The sequence below is a fragment of the Adelges cooleyi genome, unplaced genomic scaffold (assembly GCF_023614345.1).
Source record: "Adelges cooleyi isolate 19-005CV unplaced genomic scaffold, UGA_ACOO_1.1 ACOO_flye_CR_arks_rails_tigmint_CR_PRNA_122, whole genome shotgun sequence".
Classification (NCBI taxonomy): domain Eukaryota; kingdom Metazoa; phylum Arthropoda; class Insecta; order Hemiptera; family Adelgidae; genus Adelges; species Adelges cooleyi.
The window spans coordinates 70,551-89,662 of NW_026095776.1; the positions used below are offsets into that span (position 1 = coordinate 70,551).

The 19,112-nt window shown below is 27.9% G+C and overlaps 1 protein-coding gene and 1 long non-coding RNA gene across 15 annotated transcripts in view; both read right to left on the reverse strand.

The window, feature by feature from the left end:
• The window catches only part of LOC126847857 (uncharacterized), a 111,275-nt gene that overhangs the window by 68,007 nt on the left and 24,156 nt on the right, over positions 1-19,112 (reverse strand). Inside the window, exon 1 of one of the 14 annotated variants that reach the window (XM_050588272.1) lies at positions 210-278. The exons of 12 other annotated variants lie outside the window; for them this stretch is intronic. The gene's annotated coding sequence lies outside the window, so the exon portion shown is untranslated. Of the gene's footprint in view, positions 1-209; positions 291-19,112 lie in introns of those variants that run through there. One more of the 14 variants, XM_050588267.1, reaches the window with a different exon arrangement.
• LOC126847858 (uncharacterized) lies at positions 10,070-11,765 on the reverse strand. Its single transcript, XR_007687134.1, has 5 exons — positions 11,623-11,765; positions 11,307-11,491; positions 11,025-11,105; positions 10,858-10,944; positions 10,070-10,767 (listed from the first exon to the last, which is right to left on the reverse strand). It is a non-coding gene; the product is annotated as an uncharacterized LOC126847858 (long non-coding RNA).

Below are 19,112 nucleotides of genomic sequence, written 5' to 3' on the forward strand. Positions count from 1 at the left end.
TAGTCTAAGTGATTTTTTACACCTAAAGTAGTGTCACTGGTCGCCCCCTTCACTCAAGTCGTCCAGCTTTGTAAAAAAAAAAACAAGCCATTTTACTTATTGTACATATTATATTAAAAAGTGTTATTTCGTATACATTTAATACATTCTATACTTAGGAAATATATAAAACCAGTAAATATAAGAAAACAATTTCGTATATTACTTACCAAATAAGTGCAATGATAGTTATACTGGCTGCTGTAATGGTTTTTTTACGACTGATCGAATAGCTTATATATTGCCGACCGAAACAATAAAAATCTAGTTGTATTTTGCAGAATTGTTTATGCAAATTTGTTAACACAAGCAAAATTTGTCATTTTTCGTTATGAATAACATATTTACAATATTCTGAAGCTTAATACCAAGTAGAGTATAATATTATATTTACTTAATATTATAGTAGTATGAGTAATAGTAAAGGCGGAATCTCAGCGGAGGGCTATGTACACAATTTTTAACTTACAAAACAATTCGTGCAAACGATAACCGAGATAATTTTCAAATTATTGTTGAAAATATTATTATTTTTAATTATTTAATTGAGTCGGCAATTTGTTTTAGTTTATAAGTTTCTCTACACATCCACATATGTACTCAACCTACACATTTTCGCAAATCATAGCTCTCTGATTTTAATCAGTTGAACCCTTACACCTCCAGTAGAGCTATCTACATCATAACACAACACAGACTAATCGGTAAATAGCCATTGGTAACCGGGTAAAGTGGCCTATAAATGTCTGCCTTCGGCCCTTACATTTCTATTTTTGTAATTTTAGGTAAAAATCTGTCATGACTTTTTGTGAGTTATGCTAATTTTAGCAAGTTTAATTTTAGACAAGTTGCTTATGAAAGATACAATTAACTTAATATTAATAGGGCTAAACATTTAAACGCTATAACTTTTTGTAATATAGTCGAAATATCTTTAAACTTTTGTAGAATATTTTTTTTTATCATTTGCACATGTTTCGTAAATTCCAGCAAAATATCATAAACCACTTTCCTATGAGGAGCGAAAGTACTCAATTTTGGACCTAGATTTCGGGCTTTGGATCTGAAACTTGTTTTTAAAATTATACCGCAAGTTGATAGCATATTATGTTAATGATTAAACATATAAGGGTTCTGCATGTGTTTTTATGAACTAACGTTATTAATATAATTATGTTATGTGATAATACAAGGTTATCAACTTATCGTTAACCACTCAATATCTCACTGGGTTAAATAAGATTTTTTTTTTTAATAGTGTTTTCATGCAATGGAATCTCAATTTTTTATTTATTTATATTTTTTTAAAAACCCTCCCAACTTAGTTTTTTTGATAGCAACTTTTGAAACTTAAATGGTGGCGCATATATTTCATTAACTTTTTAAATTGAGAATAATGCAATACAAATTTTGACTGGCAGGAGAAAGGGTGGAGTGTAGTATTATTTTTATCTGTGTGCATTTCCCAACCGCATTTCCCCTCTTATCCTAACTTTTAAACTCTTATAACTTTAACAATATTTATTCAAAACTCTATATCGACCAGTTAATTTTTTTAATACAGAATTCTCAAAAAAAAAGATAGTGAAATGTATGCGTTACTATTTTAGTTTCAAAAGTTGCTATCAACAAATTTAAATTTGGAGGGGGTAAAAACCAAAACAAAAAATGGAAGAAGTTGAGATAACATTGTGTAAAAACTGTATGGAAAATTAAATTAAATTATTAATTAAACCCAGTGAGATAATTATTTACAATAAGTTTATTATTGTGTAAGTTAATTATTCACAATTGGTTCACAATAAGTTGATCACCTATATTATATAATAAATGTATTGTCAACGTTTTTGACCAATAATAAAAACATAAAAATACATATATTAGTAAAATCTGAGTTTTTTAAATGTTAACTTAAAAGATTGTATGAGGTAGGTATTAGCCATTTATTTACAAAAAAAACATGTTTTCGTAAAAGAACTATAATAATGTTGAAACTTTATGATACTAAAATACTTTTGTCGTTTGTTTACATTGTAACAGACGCTGTGAAATAATAGAATACATAAAACTGCTGATTAAACACTAATAAGATCTGTATGTAGCAATATCCATTTAGGAAAAAAACATTATTAATATGTAATAATATTATAGCTTTTATAAAATAATTATTGTAAAAACATCAATTTAGTTTGAGGATAAATGGTAGTAATATAGCCATTTACACAGGGCTCGAAAACGTTTTTATAACGTTATGATTATGACGTTAAACTTGTCAAAAAACGATTGAAATGGATAACCAAAAACATAACGAACAACATTAAACGCTTATTCTAAAAATAAAACAATAACCAAAACGTTTTGATAAACGAAAAATATAAAAACGTTAAACATATCAAAAAAACGATAAACGAAAAGATTCAAATAACATAACGAAAACAATAACGGATAAACGATATAAAATGTTGTAGCAAAAAAAAATATTATTATAAGTACCAAAAACTAAATGACACCAAATAGACTCTACATGATCAAATGTTTGGTTTTTTGTGGTCTATAATTAAGTATGTGTAATTTGTATGAAATCGCAACACATGAAAACTACGTGTTGGGAAATTTTTTTATCTTTGCAGTAGGTTTTTTGTTTGAACCTATACTATATTGTAATATAAGATAATAAGCGACTCTAAATGTATGAACACAATAATTATAAAATGTGTTAACTAGAATACAAGATATCCAATAGGGCTGTAATTTGGATTAGAATACTTCATTTTTAAGGATTCGAATAGTTAAATAGTAATATACATTTCGAATTAGATTGTAATTCCTACTTTTTTCGAGGTAGAAGAATGTTAAGTTAGTAATTAAAAAATTTTGCGGTCCGATTCTACACGACCTGGACCGATCTAGCCCAATAAAGTTAATGTAACTGGCTAGATTAACATGGACTGCGTAGAATCGCGTTAGAACTATTTTTCAAACATAAAATCGAGTTGGGTAATATTTAATTGTGTCAAGCTAACTTGAATCAGTCTATTTTGAATTTTTATATCCATCTGATCAAGTGAAAATAATAAAATATACACACTTAATGTCTGAAAATTAAATGTAAATAAACTATTTACAAAGTTTTCTTCGTAAAAAAATAATATACATTTATGTTAAACCGATCTCTACGAGGTACCATCTTTATTCCCGTAACATGTTGTACACATTTTAATCAAATTATTATATTGACACCGATAATGTTGAAGGGTTTTAAATCACTTGTAATTCAAAATCGGTATTTATTGGTGCATTAGTTTTGTTCTTTTTCTGATTTTGTATTAATTTAAAAATTAATAACTAAAATACAAATTAATAATATGACACTATTTCAACTTTCGAAAAAATACTATAATAGTTGTAGGTATAGAATAGCAGGGGTTCGGAATTCGTTTCTATTTGACTCATTTCTCTTTTATGTTCCGGAACAAATACCCGGAACTCGTTCCTCGAGATATTCGTTCCGGAGTAAATACTCGGAATTCGTTCCTCGAGATATTCGTTCCGGAGTAAATACTCGGAACTCGTTCCTCAAGATATTCGTTCCGGAGCAAATACTCGGAACTCGTTCCTCAAGATATTCGTTCCGGAACAAATACCCGGAACTCGTTCCTTTGATATTTGTTCCGGAACAATTACCTGGAACTCGTTCCTTTGATATTTGTCCCGGAACAAATAAAATGTAATTGTTCTTTGTCATTATTAATAATTTATTAATGGAGCAAAATGTATTTGTTCTACGTATTATACTGATTCGTTCAAGTTTATTGAAGGTGCCTTTTTTTTTGTTACTTTAGCCTTTGTGTGTGGTATTTTAGAAATAATAGACACATTTATTTAAATTAAATGTTAATTAATTCACCATAAGATTATAGTTAATGCATTTGATATAACAAAACTGCTTCCTTTATTTTTAAAGGAACGAGGAAAATGAACGAATTCTTTTTTTTTGAGGAACGTGAACGAAAATGACAGTTCCTTAAAACATTTAAAAACATATTTTAGTGTAGTTTTCTTTGTTTCTAGACATTATAAATAAAGGTATTTTTAGTTGGTTTACGTTGACTATTGACAACGGAACGACTCCTGCATACCCCAGCCTATAGTTTTCAACAATTAAAAACAATTTTTATAACTATTATTATTATTTCAATTCTAATAAAAAAAAAATGATAAGTTTACTATTTTTTTGAAATAGGTAGGATCTATTTTATTTTTCCATTTCCCATATTTTTAACGTATTAAGATACCTATAACTATGAAGTGTGAATTGGAAAAAGAAAATATTTGATTTATTAATTATTTAATATATTACTCTGATATTAGTATATTCTTCAATGATATTAAATAAATTATTTAACGAAAAACGTAATATCTTGACACGATGATTAAAATATACCTTAAAAATAACAACAATTTTTTAAATAACTTGGTTACAAAAAAGGACCGAAAAGTGGAACGAATTCTTTTTTTAGAGGAACTGGATCCGGAACGAGTTCCTTGTTTGAATAAGGAACTAGGATCTAGAACGAGTTCTTATTTTAAGAAATGAACGGGGATCGGAACGAGATTCTTTTAAAAAAGAACTTTCTCAACACTGCCTCTAAGATAAAATCACTTTCAAAGTAACGCTTCGATGCTTCTTTGTTAATACAGCACCACAATTTAATAATTTCTAACTTTGCTGGTTTACACTGTGCTTGGTTTGGACTGTACTGGCTCGAAAATACTAACTTCTGATTCGCGTCAAAGCGTTTTTTCGAATGTGATTTTATCACTCTCAGATTTAAAAACTCCTGTAAACCTGTGACCTCCCCGTTCCCACTATGCAATGGACTCACCATGCTCCGTTCCCACTGTACTAGCTTTTTAGTTTTCCTTTTTAAAAACCTTTACAATTAACTATTTTGGAAACTAATGGATCGAAAAACATTAAAATGAATATAATTTACATTTTATAACAAATGTTATTCAAGCTATATTATAGAAAAAGAGTTATTAAAGTATGGCGCGAATGGCAATGTTATTTTGAAAATAACAGAACATTCATGTTTCTAAAAAAAACACGTAAGGCTGAAAAAACATTTCGCTAGCAATAAACAATTTTGGTTAGTGTTGCATGAAATAATTGTCGAATATTCCAAATATCCCTGACATTTTTCGAAAATAATAAGTCAAGTTGTTTTTACTTAGTTTTTTTTGGCCGAGTAAAATTGAAAAATGATATTAAATTCACAATCGCCGACCCCAAAAACATATAATTTGACCACTTTTAAAGTCTTTTACACAAAAACCCAGAAAAATGTTTTATCCTTGATGTGAAGCAGAGACGCTATTGGTTTTACAATTATGTGTGCTTTTTTTTTTGTCTGTATAGACTGTATTTTTTTTAATACTAAACCAATTCCTTCGGGTATCAACTCTATAAATCACAAATTCCATCTATTTGGTACTTGAGGAAAGAGGGGTTTAATGTTGTAAATATTTTACTTCCTCACAGTTAAAATTTGAAAAAAAAACATACGATGTTAAAAGTTAGAACTTTTACTGGCTATAATTTTGAGAAAACGAGTCGGATTGAGTTGAAATTTACAAATAATATTTCAAGGGTCAAAGTATCAAAGCGTTTATTTGAAAGTGATTTTATGCATTTTATAATAATTCCAATAGACCTGTGACCTCTCCGTCCCCTCTATGCTTTGATTCCATTGTGCCTATACTCTACTGTACTAGTCCTCTCTGATAAAATCACTTTCAAATTTCTAACTTATTCAGAGCATTTGTTTAATGGATTTTAATTATAATCTATTATGTTTTAACATAATAAGAATTTTCAGTTTTTACAAGAAAACGTGAATAGTTTTATTGTAGTTTTTTTAATTGAAAGTAAATTGTTATATGCTTTGATTGAGGCAGTGTAAATAAATTGTTATAGCGAATTTTGTTTTGATGCTTGTGTTTGAATGTATTGTAGAACGTTATTTTATAGTAACTATAAATGTATTGTGTGCAGGTGCTTGGTGGAGTGAGATAAGGCAAGTTTTGTAAGATCATTTATCGTTTTCACAGCGACTATTGTAATTTAAACAAATAGTAAGGACTTATAAGTATCACAAACTTTGAATATTCAAGAATCTTCCTATTTTACAAAAACAATTTTGTGTAGTTTTATTACTTATTTTTTTTTATCGAAAACGAGTTGTTTTTAGGCACATATTCTGTTTTGCAGTTTTCTTATATTTAAATGTTTGACCTAATTTAATTCTTGCACGGTAGAAACTCGATGTTTCAATAATTATATATACATTATTTTTAAAGATTTGAATATTCGCATAGTTGTATATTAATATACATTTCAAATTTGATGGTAATTCCTACTTTTATCGATATCCAATAATGTAAAAAATCTAAATTTAATTATTTTTGTCATATAATTGGGAGCTATGATATTTTAGCTTTGTATTTTCACGTTTTTTTGGTATTTTGGGTATTTTACTGTGATACTAGGTTTTACAATGCAAGAAAATAAATAGTTCCAAACATTTGAGTACACAAATAACATGACAAAATACTTTTAAAACCCAACTTATTTACGAAAAATAAATATAATATTTCTGTAATAGTAGTTTTTGTAATGTATAATGTTAAAATTTAATAATGAATGATACCTACAGTTGTTTGCAATTAATTTATATTACAACATGAAAAACAACTTGTTTCCTATAAGATAATATAGAAAATTATAGAAAACTATATAAAAAATAGTTGAAAATATATTGTATATTATAATGTAAGAAAATAAATCGTTAACATTTTGTGTAAACATAAGGTTGAAATAAAATGTATAACGCAAGTTGAATGCATACTATTTAATTTTAAACTTCAAATTATTAAAAGATCCGCTACAGTTTTTGGCGAATTTCTAACAAATGATAATTTCGATGATTTCTTTCTATATTTAATGTCATTTCCTTTAACGTACATAATCACAATATCAATATGTGAAAAAAGATGTGTTATTTAGATATTTATAAAATTATTAGGTATATTTTCCTATTAATATTTTGCAATCGGCCATAACACTTCTCATCAACTTCTTACCCAATTTTCTATATTATAGATACTATTATTATGTACCATTTATCTTTTCTGCTTCTTAATACAATTAATAAACATTGATTATACTATCACTATGGAATAAGAATATTTCATTTTCTTCAATTTTATTACTGTTATTCTATAAATATTTTTAAATTTTGATTAACTATGTTTGAAAAAGCTTGTATTTCAATAATACTATATGTACGATGGGTACGATTAACTTACCCTATTGTTAACTATTATGTTATTGCATTTAATAAAATTACAAATACCAGATAAATACCTATATTATGTTTTATATTCTAATACATAATCCATATTATGTATTATACTTCTTATGATCCTCCTTATGATCAAGCCTTAATTGCCATTGAGCTTAACCCTAAGTAGATATACTCTATATAAGGGATGTTAAGTTTTACAGCGAAAAATTAAAACCCATTCGGCAGGCTGAGGTGTGCTTCAAAATTTCAGTCATGTGTGCATTGTCCAACAGGCTGCCTAATGCATGACTTACTCAAGTAAACCCTATAAAAAGTAATAAATTATGTTCTAAATTTGTTATCCAAAATTAAAACAGCAGTGGTAAATTTTGGTAATGCGAACCAACCTCGAACTTCAATTTTTTTTACATATTAAAATAATATAGATTACATTTTAAGTTTTGTTTATTTCCAATTCATTTGTACCTATAATAGACGAATAAATAAATTTGTGTAAATTCTAATGTAATATACAACATGTATTATTGTTGGTTAAAAATAATTGCAATAATAACAATATAATATTTTAGATGTAATACAAAACCGCTGTCAAAGCAATATCCCCGGAATGTAGTGGAGCCGGTTATAGTGACGGACGTGAACTCGCCGTCAGACTTCTATGTACAGCTCCAAGCTAACAGCAATGTGTTGTCGATGATCAAAGAAGAGCTGGCAAACACCAAGCACATCAGCGTCAACATAGGCCACAACAATTGCCAAGTCTACTCGGTTTTGGCATCGAACCAACGCAACGGTATCAATGTAAGATTGTAAACGGGTACGAATAAAACTGACAGAAGTGGCGGACGGTTCACAGCGTTGATTATGGCTTTGTGGAAACGGTGAACCGAGACCGGATGCGAAAATATCCCTACCAGTTGAAAACAATACCACTTTGGCGTTCAATTGTGCTCCGGACGATTTAAAGCCCATAAATCAAACTCGGGTTTGGTCCGACGATGAAGCGAGCAATCTGTTTTGTAAGTTGAAGTTTGCCGGAAGTCCGGGACGTTTTACTTGTATCCCGCCGTGACCAGAGGAGAAGTCACGGAAGTCATGACCTGTACCCGTTGTTGATAAGAAGCGCGTTGTGCTTTTTCGGCCACGGCTCGTTTGGTGGTTCCTACCGAAACGAACAAGTGGAAAACGAGCTGAATCGACGGCGTTGCATCATTGTTACAATAAATTATTATAATTGATTTAAATTCAGACGTGTATAATATAAACATCTATGTATGCAATTTCTAGCGGTCGTCACTAAGCAACGGATAGATAAATACATTTTTTTTTCTTTATTAATATTTTCCGAGTTTGTTTTTACAATCGGTTCACGTGTATTTTACACTGTGTTTATTCACTTATTGTTTATCCTTTATATTGTATTGTACAATGCGTTTGGCTATGATCCCCACTTTCTGATTGCAGCACGGCTGTTTTATTATTTTTACCCTTCACTTTGATATCGACTTTTAAGCTTTTATACTTTCTTTTTCAAACATAGTTAACCAAATTTTTAATTCATTTATATAATAACAGAAATAAAATTACATGAACGAAATATTCCTATTGGCTATCCTATAGTAATAGTATAATCTATGGTAATTGTTTATATAAGAAGCAGAAAAGATAAATGGTACATAGGTATTATTAGTATCTATAATTATATAGAAAATTGGGTGAGAAGTTGAAGAGAAGTGTTATGGCCGATTGCAAAATATTTATAATATCTTTTATATTTTTGAATAATATTTTGTAAAATTATTAAGAACATACATTTTTAGGCAATATAATAAATTGTTAAATTTCCGATGAGCTTGGGAAAGGGTATTAAGTCCATAGACCTATAAAGATATGGACTGCGCCTCTCACACACCCCGCCTATGCTGTCGCGTTATGAACAACGTTAGAAAGAGATAGATGGTTGTTAGGTTGACCATGGAATAAAAATTGAAAAGACATGGAATAATAATAATTTAAATATATATATGACAATACACCAAATGGAAATTTATAATAATTAAATCTTATTTAATTATTATTTATTATTGTGTTATGCGAAGTTGTAAAACATTTAAGGATATGTATTTCATTATTTTGTCGGGTATCCAATGCTTTCGTATGATGTATTGTTTTAAATAGATATGTATATAGTATATCGTTAATAAATACTTAAAAACCATTACAATTTCATTCAAATTTTATCAATGAACATTCTGTTTTACTTTTTATAAAACGTGTATGTTTTGAAAAATAGTTTTTCTTTACAAACTCAATAGACAATTTATTGTATCACAGATCTGCATCTAAGTTTAAACAAATTCACTAGGTATTGTAAAATCACTACTTATTTGTTTCTTTTTCAAGTCACGACCAATATAATATAATTATATGCAGCTGGCAAATAAAAATGTAATGTCAGAGCAAAAGTACGTAACTCAGGAGAGTATGCACCAGACTCGTGATGAATTTGTCGCATAATTAAAGCAGTTTCTACATTAGGTAGACTCCTTTAAAAAAAAAAATATATATATATATATAAATTCTTTAGGGTATAATTTTACAAATAAACAAAAGTAAGAACTATACTGTAACCAAAAAAATTAATAGACATAACACAACAATTTTATTATTTTTATCACCAATAGTATATTTTTTATTTAAAAAATATAATCATATAAACACAAAGCCCCAACATCATTTTGATTTCACTAAAAAATTCAAAGAAGTTATGCTATTCATACATTATTAAAACGAGTAAATAAATATTATATTTAGAAAAATGTTCTTCATCGCTAAATAAAATTGTATTACGAGTGAAACTGTTAACAATACACAACGGTCCATTTTGTTTTGTTCCTCAATGAAACTGTTCATAGATATTTAAATATATCTATAAAAGCCATGGATATGACATCACATTTTACTGAAAAATAACAAATTAATACACACAGTCATTGCAATAATGATAAAAATGTTTGAGATAGAATCAGTTTTAATATCAATGGTTCTTATTAGAAATATTTTAGGTGGATAAAAATTGACAATTAAGACGTACAATGAAATTTTTAAAAATTATTTTGTGAAGAACATATAAAATATATAGTAGTTAACCATGTAGTGTAAAAAGATAAAGGAGGAGAATATTTTTTGTGATGAGCCATTAATATTACAGTAAAAGGATACGGATCAACGATACTTAAATTCATGATTGGATGTCAGGATTGAATAAAATCCGAGCCGTCTTTGGTAACAAATCCGTAGAACATTGAACACTGAACGTAACCTTATCAACCAAGCCATTTAACACATACAGCAATAACTATAAAAATTAAATCAAATTAATTGTTTTATACAAAAAATACGTTTTTTTAACATATATTTGACATTATTATATTATTATTATATTTACCTTGAGTAATGAAAAACAATTTTCATTAACTTTCTTTTCATCTTTCAGATGATCAGATGTCAGATTTTTTAATATCTTCTTCATCCACTAAAATAAAAAAAACACATTAGAAGTTGCTTTATTTTGAGATTTATAAAAAATTAAAAACAAAATATTTTCTAAATTACTTGGCATTTATAGTAAATTTCTTCCTTCTTCATCATCAAAGACATCGACCATTTCAACATTGAATAATTTCTTACATGCTTCTATAATATATTGTTTGAAATTAAATAATAAGTAAATAAGATAAGATAAGAAAAGTAAAATTTAATTAACAAATTACTCTAAAAAAAATTACTTCCATATACCTACTATCACATAACATTAACAAAATGTATATACAATATTATATTTATAAAAAAAATACATAAATTTAATAACAATTACAAGTATAAGGAAGAACATACCCAGTTTAAATACACTTGGCACAGCTTCTTTTTTTAACATTTTTTTACCAGTAAAGCTCAAGTTATAGTCAGATTCTATAAAATGACTACTGCATATTTTTGTATGCGTCGTCGGAGTAAAATCTGGTTGAAACATACGTATCGCATTTGCCCATTTTAAAAGCATTTCATGATTTCTAGGCCAGCTTTGAAACAAATTATATTATTATTAAAATCATTGATTATATATTATTAGTATATTACTATTAGTAATATACCTATGATCAATATTCAAATATATAAAAATATAATATAAGTAAATAATGTCTCAACTTACCGATGCATGATGCAATCTTTATTTGATTTTGCTTTGCACGTACGAATGACACATTGAAAAACCATTATAAGAAATTAAACGAAATTCAATATTTTAATTACTAACAAGAATAATTAAATTATTTTAATATAAAAATTTCGTTATCGGGTATTATCATATTACTATTTCTCCCATGACCAACCTAACAACTCTCTGTCTCTTTTTAACGATGTCGACATTCGGACCTCTCTCTCTACTATCAGTCCATTTCTTTATAGGTCTATGATTAAGTCCAATTACATAAACAGGGTTACATACTCGATAATATATTTTTCAAAACTTTCATTAAAATTAAGTAACACAGATTTATTCAGATATAAAACGTGCAAATATAATTGCATTTTAAGTCTTAAATGTATTGAATTTTAAACCTTAAATTACTAAATGTATTTACTTATTTAATTAAACTTAGGCCTCGTTTTTTATTTAAAAGCTATAATTAGGGCAAATTGATACATATTTTATTATTTTTTTAATTACCTGAAATCAAACGTTTTTTAGTATTCTTAGAAAAGCTCATTATCCCATAAACTAAATAGGTAAGTTTCCCTTCGGTTTGTTCTGTGTTATTATTACTGATAAGATTTGATAAGATGTGACTGATAATAATCTCAAATCGATAATCACTATTCAGCTATAATATTACTGTAGGATTGAACTTCACAAGGCACCCATTAGTATTGTAATTATTTTTCTTAGAAAACAAATGACTAAATGTATAATATTCATCATACTTACACAGTAGACAGTAGTTCTTCTACAGTTCTTGCTATTAGTACTTTTCTATGTAAATCAATTGTATTAGTGTCGTGTAAAAATGATTGGATATCGACTCAAAAACAAAGGTTGGTTAATATTATTATACTGCATTTAGTACTACTAATTTTTACACTAGTTGATAGGATAACTCAATTTACCAGTAAGGTATAAACAAATCATTTTAATTCTTTTTAAATCAAAACTATCTGTCTATGGTAAACAAACTTGTATTTGTTTGTAATAAAATATACACAATTGAATTTATAAAAGAGTAAAAACTATTTTATATTAACACATTTGTGGTCAATTGAGCTTTATTTTTTTTATTTATACTTACATTTTGTTAAATTTTTTGATAATAATTACAGATGGAAAACCTGCGTACGGAGTAGAAGATTCAAATTTTGAATTGACCTTTTATTAGGGCCTGATTACAAAGTATCGTAACTTAATGTATGTCTACATGAGAAATTTCAAACATCAATACTTGCGGGATTAACTGAAAGCAGAAAGAGTACTTGAGTATCACAGGTAGTCAAAGAAAATAACTATGCATTTATTTTACATAACCTTCTACGAGAAATCTGCAAATACAAAGCATCGGATTAAGATTTCTCTGAAGGAACAATATCAATAATAAAATATAATTACAAATTAATAAAATATTAATTTTCATTGATAGTGCTTAATGTCAATACGAGGAAGCAATCATCATATTAGTACCTCGCAAAATGAGTGCCAAGACATTGGCAAGCTGTGGAGCACGAGAAACAAAGAAACCAATTTCGGTGAACTGTTGGCTGTTCAAAAAGATTGTATAACTGCTCTGAACCTAATACAAAAATTAAGGTAAAGTGTTATCACTACAAAATTATTGTATTTGTTATTATTCATCTTTTTTTTTTTTAATTTTATGATAAGGTATTTTGTTGAATGAAACGATAAGTAATCTCTTATTCTTACTAGTCAACTGTTCGGCAAAGTAAACTAGAGAAGTTTATTGACAGATATTTAAATGGGTATTTTGAAAAAAAGTTGAAAGTAATAATACAGAAATGTTATTTAACTAATCTATATGAAAACTGATCAATTTCTTTATTTAATATATCATTTATTTTTTAGAAACGGCCAACATTACAGCTAGTTTACTGTCTGCAACAACGAACATTTTACAACTTCAAATTTGTTTTAAATTTTAAGTAGAGTGATAACGCTGATGACAATATCACAAAGAAGATTGTATCCAACTAAATAATTTTTCTTGAGAGGTAACACACAAGTATTTATTATTGTATAAATTGTATGCCCCTGATACTTTTTGAGTCTGTTTAATATTGTGGTCTTAATAAATTACAGTTAGAAGTATTGATATTTCTGGTAATCATTTTTTTTTAGAACCAAATACTTAATTATTTTATCAAACAATCTAAACTGTAATTAAAATTGAAAAAACTAAATATTTTTTAACATAAGATTAAGCCAAAGGCCAATAAAATATTATACATTTTTATTTTAGGATAAAACTGTTTCCTGTTCTGATGCATGGATGAAAAAGATAAACGATTATAAGCGCCCTTGACCTGCTCGGAGAACTTTTTTATACGTTTTTTTTACCAACATCTGTTAAAACATTATTTATGGAATCGTTAATGGTTAGTAATTGATCATATTTTATCATTTAATTTCGGATTATTATTTAAATAGCTTTATTTATACTTTCTTTACGATCCAGTCATATTGACTGTGGATTGGTTAATTTGACGTACGGTGCTGATTAATTTACTACCGTTCCAGTTTATACAGCGTTTGCTGGACAAAGAGCCATACGAGCTGGAAGTGAGCGACCTGGATACAAGTATGATAAACTATGTCTTTTATGACTTAGAAATTATTTATTACCAAACAGTGATGTCACTGTTATTATTCAACTACAACAAATTATGCAAAGCGTAAAAGATATGTGTTTATTTGTTAAGCACGATGAAATAGTTTAAAATGCCATTTAATTTGTGCAAAGGTGACTAATCCACAATGTTAACAAAATATAGTATTAAATTGATAATTTTTATATGTATCTCTGTCTTTTTGTATGTGCCGACATTGCAGAGTCTATCTTCATTGCTTTAAAGATGGACTCTACAATGGCTCCGTGATGTCATATAAAAAGACATGGATATGTCCTAAATTATAGAGTTCTCTTTCAATTGGTAAACATTTTAATACGATAATATAATATTAATATTTGGTTACTAGATACTTAATTTAATTCAAAGAAATTTGATTATGTAATATTGTCCACAAACACTATTTATAAACAATTTTTCATTTTTAGGAGACACAAGAATCATCCTTAAATGCAATGTGTGCATAAGTCTGTCGGTGCTGATGAAGATCTATTAGTTCACCCCCGATCAATTTTCACCTATGTTAATCGATCGCATTTGTACGCAGTGATAAAATATGATAATTACCGACTGTTAATTTTCATTAATTTACATTACGACATTAACAATTTTGATGAATTGTTGTCTTTTTTAAACATTTAGACAAATCATGTTTTTAAAAAAATGTATAAAGTAAACTGGTTTAAGACCCAAACTCTTATTTAACAGAACCTTATTTCCATTGTCGCAATCTAATATGAATGTACAATTTATTTTAGGTACTTATTTGTGTGTTAAATATGTTATTGAATATACTGGTAAAAACCAACGTGGTATACCAAACTTGTTTTACGATCTGTGTTAAATTTTCTATTTTGCTTTAACAACTTTACCTATCAAGTAATATTAAATTTTTGTCGTGTCGTTTATGCTAACAAACAAAATTATTTTTTTACTGTTGAAGAATTATTGTACTTTTGCATTGTTACCATCGATTTAATAATGTATTTAGTTTATAACATGTGCCATTTAAAATTTAAAGGGGAATATATTCTAATAAAGCAAAACTAGTTTTAATGTAATAGTTGAATTTAATACAATTAAGTATTTAACTGATTTTTGAACAGTCCTTATTACTAGATACGGCTTTACACTATTTTTCTACCCCAACATTGTTTAGTCATGTACTTTGAATTATTTAATTCATCTCTGACATTAACTGTTAATAGCATTCAGTTTTGTAAAAAAAAAAATTGTATTTAAATTGCTCATTATCATAGATGTAATTATTGAAAGGTTATAAATAATCTTCTATATAAATAAAAATGTAATACTGTTCGTAACCGATTTGTCTTTTTTTTTTTTTTTTTTTTTATGTTTGTAATAGTCCGAATAAGGCTTTTCCGTGAAAAATTGGAAAAGTTACCCGGAAACATGGAAAATTAAAAATTTGAGTGAAAGTTTATTCCAATAAATGGATTACCTATATAGTAATTATATGATATTTTAAATAATTAGTAATTGTAGTAGTAGCGTTAATTAATTACTATAAAGTAATAATGTTTATGTACGACTATGACCGAGTCATTTTTTAGTAGGTATAGTATTATTGTTTTTCATTTGACAATCTTGAGGCTAAATTGAGTCGAATACAAAAGCATAAGTCTTTTAGTTTAGGGCAATACAAAATATTAATTCAACATTTTCTATTAATTTTAACTTAAGGTGAAATAAAAATTGTAAAGTTATATATTAGGCGCAAATAGACTAAAGTTTCGAGGGTCTAAATCTTATAGTTATACTTAAATAGTATTTGTTGATCGTTAATTGTAACTTAACATTGTACTACCTTTTGTACTTGATACATTTAAGTAGACAACAGATATTCCAGAGAAAAATTACAAAAAAAATAATAAAAATGTACTTACTATAATATATTATTAAAAAATCGAACTGGTTGTTAAACAATTATTTTGAATTCATACACATTTTTAAAATTATGTAAAACTGAATTTGTATTTTATTTTAATTATAAATATATTGATATTAAATAAATTAAGCAATTAAGTAGCTACATATAAAAACTCTTATGGGGCCTCACGGTGATTATATAGGCAACTTTTTACTGAAACCATTTATGATAAAATCTGTAAACATAAATAGTCACACAGGAAAAAATGTCTATTTTGATATTTAATTTTTTTAAAATTATTTTTCAATTTTTGTAATCCATAAAGGCTATTTTTTTTTATTTTTTTTTAAACTATTATCAAATATTGAAAAATAATATGCTACAATCGATAGAAAGGATAATAATTAATGGGAATTCAAAACTTTTTTCAGAATGGAAATTAGACTTAATAGGAACACAGGATAATGAAAATGCCAATATTCTATTTATATGAGGTATTTAAATATCTCATTTCAACCATGAAGTTATAAGTTGTACTCTTTGCAGGGCACTATTTTTATTTTGTATCAAATAACTGGTTTAAATTATCAAAATTGTAATTATATGTAATTACTATTAACTACGAATTAATTATATATTTATAGTTAAGCTGACTGCAGACTGAGTACAAAATACCCTATAGAAAACATTCAATTTTTTTTTTTAGTATTCGGCAAAGCATTATTAACTTTTTAAGTATAAATAGTAGGTAACATGTGAATTAAGTTGATTTTTTTATTAAAGAATAATTTACTGAACATTTTGACTGGTCGATAACCAGTTTTAAATAATTAAAATGGGTACACAAGACTTAATAGGGTTTCTCTAATATCGCATAACTCTGAATTTTAAAGACACGATTTTAACTACCGTCGATTAAAAACTTGTGAAAAGACCTTCAAGATTGTTCAATATGTGATTTGAAAGTCTTTGTGAAGAGGGGCGATTTTTTTTAGCTACAATGGGAAGTATATGATTACAATATATTTTTATTTTTAATTACGGTACAATTTTAACTTTCCTATAGTGTACTTACAGTAAGCGAACACCGACAAATTTAATATTATCCTATCGTTGCGCCGAGCTGCATACATCGGACGCCGGATGGTTAAGTCGGTGAGCTATAGCCTATGAACATGGGGCCCTGGTACGATTTTGGTAGGATAGTCGTCGCATTCGAAACAAAGAAATTATTTTATGGGGTTTTTAAATAAATGTCGCTCGTTTTTAAGTTTTAAATGTGTTTTAATACTGTTATACTATGGTCTATATTACTATAGTTATGAACCTAATTGTTATAAAAAAAGTTCAAAAACCGTGTTAACTTCATTAATTTAAAAATTCTTTAAATCACTTGACACCAAATTAACTCAATACTTGTAATACTGCACATTAGAGTATGTTATTAGCACATAACATCAGATTAAATTTTAGTATAAACATGTACCTTTGTGCTACATTTCAGGTTTCTACCAATACGGCAAGTGCCTTATAATTTTGATGATGAGTGTGTAAGTACCTTACAAAAATGTAAACTTTGATATTCTCCCTCTTTGAAAAGGCTCAATTTGTGCAGTGTCCAAAGATACTTAAGTTAAATGTGTGTTTCAAATTTCAAAAGTCCATATTAGGAGGAAGCAGAGATATGAGGGTGAGAAAACCCAAATGAATTGGTTCATGTAGGTATTCATACACTGGTATTCTTGGAATTTACCTTGGCGCACTGTCAAGTTGATATTCTAACCATTCTCATGCGTTTAAACCGTCGCTTAAAAACTTTAATTTTACCAAAAGTTGCAAAGTATATGATTACAATATATTTTTATTTTAAATTACGGTATGTTTTAACTTTCCTACAGTAGGTGAAAACGAACAAATTTAAAATTATCCTATCATTGAGCCGAGCTGCGTACATCTGACGCCGAATGAACATGGGACCCTGGTACGATTTTGTTAGAATATTCATCGCACTCGAAACAAAGGAATTATTTTATAAGGAGTGACAACCGTGCATAGCGGTGGGATAGAAGTTTTCATAACGGTTCAAACAATTGGCGCGATTTTTAAATTCAAAATGTATTAATATTATTATTATTATTCTATAATATTATTGTAGTTATGAACCTACTTGTTATAAAAAAAAATAAAAAATCGCGTACAACGGTTAGCCGTTTGAAGTATAGGTATTATTTATTTAAATTACTTGATGCCGAATTAATTCATTAGAGTCGTATTGGTAGTGATAATGGAATAGGATAATATCATCGTGACCTCTTTCTAACGCTATTCGTGCAATATGTGTATATTTTTTAACTGTAAACGTTTCCCAGAAAAAATTTAAATCGTTAATTGTTTGTTGTACCTAAATCAAAAGTCGATAAAAATGTTTTATAATATTCCGAGAACTTACCGACAACTTCATGCCTTCTCACCTAAAGTCTAAATAAAACTAATTTTCGGTTTCTGGTTTTCTCGGTTTTAGATCCCAGTGTGTTTTCGGCGAAACGATACCAGCGTCCATCGTGGTCACGGTTATCTAAGTAACCGTGGTCGTAGTCATGCTCGACGCATCGTAGGTCCTATCCGAGGGTCTCGAAAGTGGTACCAGGGTCTCATGGCCGAATAACACCGTCCGGCGCGGCGTCCAGTATCATAGTTGCCGCCGCCTGGTCTTCGTTGAATCGACGAAAGGACGCCGCACGGTTTACACATTTCTTATACCATCGCGTCGTAGCTCTATTATGCTGACAAACAGGAAGCGGGCCATACTTCTAATATACACCTTTAATACCAGTTTATTCTATTTGTTTAGTCCGTTGACGTTCTAATTTAATAAAAAAATATTATTGAGATCTGGA